We start from the raw sequence: 8415 nt of genomic DNA, 5'->3' as shown, positions 1-8415 counted from the left end.
TTTATACAGGAAAAATAGAGCACTAGAAGGGTCTGGAATAGAAAAGATCTCAGCTGTTTTTCCCCCTGCCAAGATGACAGCCCTAAGGGCCCAACAAAACAACATATCTGCTTGTCTTACTCTTTCAAGGATCACTTCAGCTGTGGCATTGTACTGCACCCTCCCATTCAACTGGGTTCACCTTCAGTGGCACATACGCTTCAACTGAGAGCAGGAAGGATTTAATACAGGAATGCCCTGATGCCAATACCTTGCCAGAGGTGCATGAAGCAGTCCAGGTTGCCAAGAGGCCTGACAAACATACAGTCCTTTGCAACAAGGTCTTTTGTGCTTTTTATGGGCTGATGTGCTCTCACAACTGGAAATGGAACTGATAACCAGCAATACAGGTCATTGCAGCACCTGAAAATGAGACCATCCTGCCCTTTAAATCAACCTGCTTTAGTGCTTTCCTGATGGAAAAATACAGTCAAATGTCATGCTCTTTCCTCAAACCCAGACCCTCCAAACCCCAGAGGAAGACAGAGTAACTGCATTTCTGCATGAGAGAATTACTCAGCACAGCCCACCTCTGCCTTGGATGGCAACAGCATTGCTTGGATGACCTCCCCATAAGCACAAGAGGGCTGGAGAGTCAGACTCTCTCTTCAGTGATGGAGGAACATGACCACTACACCTGTGTGCACCCAGGCATGCAGAGCTTAAACAGTAGTGAAGCATTAACACTGCCCTCACAGGTTGCATGTGGCCTTGCTCCCCTGGACCTGGCAGACAGGAGAAGACAGAGTGCACACCTCAATCAACCAGGCCTATTTCTTTTCTTTTCTTTTCTTCTCCTTCTTAAATGGCAGTTCTTTGTCTTCTGGCTTCACAGAGACCTTCAGGGCTCCAGAATCCTTCAGCATTCCCTATTTGATAAATTTTCATCCACCTTACCTATTAAAGTAGACAAGAAGAACAAAACTGTCTATGCTCAACAGGGCAGACAGATTTTTAAAGCTAGATGGGGCAGGGCAAGCTGAGAGTTGTTTGTTGATATGACAGAGAACTTGAGGGTGGGCTCAAGAGACAAAAAGGTGAGAAAGAGTGACCCCTGCACTGCCCAGTGCATCCCTCATTCCTTCTGAGACAAGTTTGTCACTCCTGTGAAATCCTTACTTGGCCATCTCATCCTTCTTTAGTGATTTGACTGCTTAGCAAGTGTCCTCATTAGCAAACCCTAAGCCTCCCTTTCACACGTGGCAGTCTGCTGTAGAAGGCAGCCACTTTACTAGGCAATAACACCTGGTGGAGAGAAAATTCCTGTAAGCAGATTCCTTGCGACTGAAGCAGCAACCTTGACTAGTCACTTCAGAGCCCCGTTACATCCATAATGATACTGTCTCCACCTTTCCCTTCCCCCCAGCATGAAAGATGAGTGGTTGTGCGGAACGAGTCCCCGAGCTGTGATGGGAATCCGTCTCGCTTGGCTGCAAAAAATATATATATCCTGGTATGGCTGTGATGAATCCTTTCATTATTCATCTGCAATTGCCCTGCTACTGCTGCTGTTCCATTCTCACTCTCTCTCTTTCTTTTATAAATAAAAATGGAAACAGATTAATGACAAATGTTGACAGAGATTGCTTTTAAACAGCCACACCTGAATGTGGGCTGTGGGGGAGGAGCAGTGGCAGAGCAGCATCAGAGGGATGGGAAGACCAGGAAAGACTAAGAAAGAAATGGGAAAAGATAAAGATGCTCACTCCAGCTGGGCTAGATGAGCAGTGACTGGAGCAAGGTATCTTTCTGGTGATGAGGACCTCAATTTGCTCCAACAAACAAGCTCTAGATTAACAGAGCTATGTATTCAAAATATTTGAAATAACTAGCAGTAGTCAGTTGTGTTGTCAAAGATACTCTGGAGTGAAGTTTGCAGAGATTCCAGCAAAATATTCACAGGACAAAATGGCAACACAGAGAGGAGCAGTTACACACAGCAGTCCCCAGTGATGAATAAATAGTACCTGATAATGCTGCTCATCCCACTCCACTCCTGGTGACCAGTGAACATTAAGGCTCTAGTTTGTGCAACCGCCAAAGCCACTTGTATTTTGGGAATGTGGCTCAGACTGGCAAAGACAGTCTGTCACCAGTCAGGCCACAGGTAAACACAGTGAGGGAGTGCACCCAGGAGAGGCAAACCTGGCCTCATGACACCCTTCTCTGTCCATTCCCACTGCATGAAGAAACATGACAAGCCTTTTACTCAAGTACCACTCCAAGAAGCTGCATTGTTTATTCCTACTTAATGTTTCTTAACATCTCCCTACTGAGGAAAGGACAGGAGCAGGAGAGGAGTGGCAGAGGTGGTATCCAGGTCTTAGAGAAAGAAAAAGCTACTCACTTTGGGTTTACTTCTGATCTTAAAATAACCCCTTGCAGCCATTCTGAACAGATGGGCTGCAGGAGACAAAGAGCTCTTAAAGTGCTGCCCTCTCATAACCAAACTATACCTGTCCCTTGTAGATCCTGGCATGTTTTCTTCCAAGCTGAACTTCAAGTTCTCATCACACAAACAGGTGAAAGACCTGACCTCCAAAATGGCCAACTCAGACTGCTTGGTGTGCCACACGCTGCTGCAGCATCGCAGAGAGGGGCAGGGAGCTGCAGCCATTGGACCTGTCTTAGTATTTAGCCCAGGTGTTGCATCCTAGACCTTCTAGGCACTTCCTACCTCAGGCACCACCTATCCACCTGAAGATACCATATCTGCTAACATCACCCTCTACCAAACCATTTCCAAGGCTATCTCACCTTCCTGCCATCGCATCCACCTCCTAGCTAGCTCCTCGTTCCCATCAAAGTGTTTGGCATCACGTTCGAGAGCAGAGTTGTGCACGGACTCATTGCTGCTTGCTCCTTGCCAGCCTCCCACTTAACTAAACCCATTTTCATCCTTCCCTCAGAATTGCTCCTGTTCTTTTGGTGCCAAGCCACCCTCCTGTCCTCCTCAAAGCACACTGCTCCTTGGACTCCTTTCAACAGCAGCTAATGCAAGACATTACAGCACAGAAGCCTGTGCCAACATCCAGTGCATAAACAAAGACCAGATACATGAGAGGAGAGAACACACTGTCAGCATTTAATAACAAACACTAATTGTGAACAGAGGGATGGAGTTCTCCATCCCTGTTCTCTCAGCAGCCAAAAGCTGTCTGAGCCAGGAGACGTGGCCATTCACAAACCAGGATCTATTAATCACTGAATGGCCCCCCTGCTCAGTATCTGACTGACTGCCACCAGCCTGCTCGGTGTCTGACTGATCCACTGAATGGACAGACAGCCTCTTGGAGTTTTATTTGTACCTCACTAGCACAGAGACACAGAAGTATAAGGCCTTTAGGGAGGTAATTTCAAAAACCTTTCAGGCCTGCCACAGATTTACCCCATAACTCTTGCAAAGTTTTAACTTCTCTCTGTGCCTCTTGTTTTCCTGAGAAAATTGCCTTACATTCCACCCCAGAAGGCTGTGGAGCATGCTGTCTGTGGGCCTCAATGTTTCTGTACTTCTATTGAAAGCTGTTGCAAAGCACTGATTCTTTTTTAATAACAAACATTCTCATTCACCAGAAAGGCTGGTTCTCATCATATGCAACATGGTGCAGAGATACTAAGTATTTTCCATCATTTTGCCCCATCGTTCATTACTCCATATAGATAAACAAATCAGTCCCCTTAAGAGAAGAGATCCACATGAGAGACATTTTGGGTTCTCTAGAGCAGGCCAGTCCTCTCCAGCCATAATCCCTTTTTAGGAAGCATATATGGTTATCTCACAGGAAATGTCCCTTCTCACTTCAGCTAAAGATGGTGTCAAAACACCTAAGGAACATCTGGGAGAAAAGGAGCACACAGTTCTTGGTGAGGCAGTGACTTCACAACCCCCCAAAGCACCTCCTGCAGCCTTGGACCGTGTGAAGTTCCTATGAGCTGCTGAATCCCTGGAGAACATGGCGTGGTGCGCGCAGGTCTGTAAGTGATAGAGCCAAAGTTAAAACCTTGGTACTGCCAGTTGGGTGAGTCTCCCTCATTCAAACCATTATTCCCCAGGACCTTCTCCCAGCCCACCCATCTCCCCAGCCCCAGTCCTGCCCTCATGCCTTGGGCTGCCTCTGGCACTCCTCACACACATCAATTGAGCCAAATCAACTGATTAAACCAGCAGAAATCAAGTCCTTTTCTGCAGTTAAGAGGGTTGACGTGAATCAAAGGGGTCCAAGGAGTGAAAGGTAAGCAGCAGGAGCTTACAGCCAGGCGTGGGGAGGCAATAAAGTAGAGATGGAAGGAGAAGACTTCCTCTTTCAGCAGAGATGAACTGTTCACTTCACTCACCCCATTGCCTTGCACCCCATATTTCCAACAAGGAAAACAACATCCCTAAAATTTCAGTCAACTGCAAAGACTTTATAGAGTGCTTTAGGATGTATTTGGATTAAAAAAATAGTAGAGAAATGGAAGGTTAACACCCTTCCAAATTTCTACATGCTATAGACTTTCAGCATCACAGCTGAACTTACTGTCCCAATCTATCCAGCTGCATAGGCAGCTCGTCCTACATACTGCTCTAGTCCCCACTGTACTTTTCAGTTGATTTTAACCTACACAGCCCTTCAGGATTCAGAGTCTCAGTCCCCCCAGTATCCACCCCTCTCCTCAGGTTCTGGGGCCAGTAGTTCCACAGTTACTTGTACAGTTACTTACAACAGCCTCATAAGAGAGTTTCAGCTGTTGCCTTGCCTTAGAAACTTTATTAGCTTTCTTATTGTTTGTTGTTTTCCAAATGAACACCCTGCATTAACTAACCCACATGAAGGTTTAGCTCTCCCAACATTGAGCAGATTTGAACGCTGTGGAAAGTCAGAAGATCTGGAGTCTATTGACCTTCACACCCCACCGCAAAGTCCACTTTTCACTCAAGCTTATGTTTAATGAGATGACATGAAGTGCCTAAGTAATGGGGTATAGTATTCATATGGATATAAACTACCCAAGTAAAGGCCTAGTCCAGCCTGTCTCTTTTTCCTCCTTTATCCTGCCCCTTGTGTCTCACAGCTTTGCCCCTTTGCCCTTGTTCTCACTATTTCCTGATCCTCCCATCAGGTGACAATTTGAATTTTAAAGCCATTTACACTCCAAAAGGTGCATAATCAGATTTTTATCCTGTACTTTTCTGATGTGACTTTTTTATTATGACATCAAGTACTGACCCATAATAAGGATGTAAATGCCCACTTTAATGTCTATTACCAGTATCTGCAGATGCATATAAAATTATAGTATCATCACATAACTACATATTAACCTCTTGAGCTCCATGACAGACAAACTCTCCAGGGACCACTGTATTCCAATTTTCAATTACCAGCAGTAGTTCAGTGACAAGCAGTAGAAGTTGTACTCATCCATATCCTAAACACTCAAGGTACTTGCAGAATGATAGAGAGTAATCACATTCCAGATACACCAGTTCTGGTGCTTCCAGTTGCCAGCTATTTGTGACAAGCACTTGGATCCTTCCCAGGAACAAATACACAGCTACATTTAAGTATACATACAGATGGGATGTAGCTTACCTGAAAGAAATCTGTGGTTTTCAGCAAAGTTGTTTCTGAGTCACGTGGTAGTGCACGATCATTACCTTACAGCAATTAGCAGAGGGAAGATAAGGTATAGAGCAACATACCACGTGTCATCTTTTATGCTTCTGTTGAGCAAACAGTGCACTTTGCTCAGAAAATGCCCATTTAGCACAGGTGTAAAGGTGCAATGTGTGAGCAAGGAATGTTGTGGTCCACAATACTTTATTGCAAGGATGAGGATACCACAACTGCAGCTACCTGCCCAATCTCAAGATGGTATTCATAGAAATGTAAACATTCTGATTTTCATCTTTCAGGTTAACGGCATCTGCTTACTTCAGAAATCGGGTATTCAGCTGTGAACAGAGCCTGCCAACCCATGTCTGACACAAGAATCCTACAAAAACTTGGAGAGGGAGGTTGTTTGTGTTTTTTATTTTTTAAAAGATGCACTACTTTCTCTAGAAGATCTAGACCTGAGAGTCAATGGAGAGAACAGAACAAAACATAGGATAATAAAGACAAAAGTTAGTACCATTTTTTCTTCATACCTTTCCGCTTCTTTCTGATACAGCTCCGTCAGATGATTGATTCTGGTTCCAAACAGGGTCTCTGACCCGAAGGCATTCTTCCCAAAACATACATTAAGATTTCTGGTATTTTAAAACCCTGCTGAACTGGGCATTAACAGGCAGCCTATCATTTGTTAAATAACAGCCAGGTTTTCTGCGCTGGACAGTCATTACTTTGGAGTTTAGGGAAGAGAATCGGAGGAGAACACTTGAAATATCAGTGCAAGACATGAGTCAATAGTCATATCGTCCTCTGATGTTCAGGTAAAAGTGTATAAAGTGTAACTGCTCAAGAGCAAGTTTTCACCTACCTATTGCTCTTTCTTGAGTTGTAATAGACAAGCTATTTCACAGGAGATCCTCTGTGATACTATGCATTTGGGCTGCTCTTCCACTTTCAATCCTTTGAAGTCCATGAATCATAGATATTTCCAGAGACAAAGCATATTTTGGGAAGCTAAAATACCCTATAAGGAAACCCCAATACAAAGTGAATACATACCAAAAATTCCTAGCTCAAGAATAAATAAAATCTATCTATATATACACACACATATCTGATTACAGATAAAAATACTCAAAAGTGAAGAAATGAACTGCCATCCTAATTTGTCCCTCTGTGCATACACATTACAATAATGCCAAATCAAATGATCACACAGTTCATTTTTTATTTCCATGCTCAAGCAGGAAACTGTCAAGGCAAAATTCTTGCAATAAAAGCAGTTGACTACTAGCCCTGGAGAGATGCCTGCCTGTTGCCTTCTTTCTGATGTCTAAGAAGCCAGAGAGAGACTTCAGCAGTAAGGACAGTGCTCCTCACCTCATTACTAATTGTGGCTGGATTTGCAGAAGTTCTGAGCACTCAATAGCTGCTATGGAACTTTGTAGGAAATGTGGTTTGAACCTACAAAAAGCTACAAAGCCACTCCAAATTGCCTGTGCCCGGGTATCTCATCTTGGGGCCTCCGAATTCAGAAATAACTCCTGGTTTTTGCTTCAGTCATTCTGACTTAAACTCCCCATCTATAAAACAAGAGCGACAGTAACATCCAAATTCTCAGCACATAAATAAATTCATTAACATTCTAAGCTGCCATAGCAGGAGGTACCCTGAAGACACTAACAAGGAAATTACTTCTTCTCTCTTCAGAATGGAGCCTGGATGCTGTGTAGTAAATAAAGCTTGGATTCAGTCTAAATGAGGAAAAAAAAAAAAATAAACCCAAGCAGCTGTACATTCAGAGAGTCTCAACCCTCCTTCACTGACTGAGGCAGGAACCTAGTGTGAAGGGGGGACAGGGGAACGGGTCGGGACACACAACCCTCAAACCCAACAACAACTTATGCAACTGCATTGTACTGTGCATGGAGAAGGGCACTGGTTACAGCAACATTGGCCACTTGAATTGTAGCCTTGTTTTCCATAGGAACACAAATTTTCTATTGGGGGGGTGGTGTTAAAGAAGGTACTTGTTTAAATGTCTAAACAAATATGTAAACACAGGAAGCCTGTAGCTTAGAGTCGTGCAGCCTACCAATGTGGTCAGGAGGGTAAGAAATGCCACCTGGTCCAGTGCAGCCCTGTGGTAGCCCCTGCACTGCTTGAGTGCAGGGCAATGGCTGCACCTCATGGTCTCTCTCCCCTCTCCCGGGAATCAGACCCTGCACTCCTCATTCCCACTCCTTGCTGTCTCCACAGTACCTGAAAGGACCAGCGAGGGATAAAAGGCTTATGAAAGCTCCCTTTGCTGCTTATTTGTATATGCTCCCTTAATGGTGACACTGGACAGCCAGGAAAGAAAACACAGGACTTCTTTCATTCACCATATAACACTAGGCATTAGGAGTGTCTTCACCTATGGCTTTCTCAAAAATGGGAATGCATGTTTCCTCATGGTGGGGGGCTGGAAGAGTCCAAACACTTGGGAATTATGTGGTGAAGCAGGATGAAGAAAAGTCCTAAGGCAATGTTGGTGAACATCTCAGGAAGCTGGTGTCAAAATTACTAGAAAAACATCAGTGTTAGTGCTGGCATTAGTTTAGCGGAACTGCTGGCTTGCCATCGCTTCCCCTGCAGGCAGTCTGGGAGGAAAAAGCTATGACACTTCTCAAAATAAGATTTCTCCAACTAGGTGCAATTTTAAAAGTGTGTTTTGCAAAATCCATGTGTTTCATCTGCCTAATGGCAGCAACTCCCAAGACTTGCTCTTGTTCTCATC

Source organism: Haliaeetus leucocephalus, unplaced genomic scaffold, assembly GCF_000737465.1.
Source record: "Haliaeetus leucocephalus isolate CR32 unplaced genomic scaffold, Haliaeetus_leucocephalus-4.0 Scaffold932, whole genome shotgun sequence".
Classification (NCBI taxonomy): Eukaryota; Metazoa; Chordata; class Aves; order Accipitriformes; family Accipitridae; genus Haliaeetus; species Haliaeetus leucocephalus.
Note: the sequence above shows the minus strand (reverse complement) of the source record.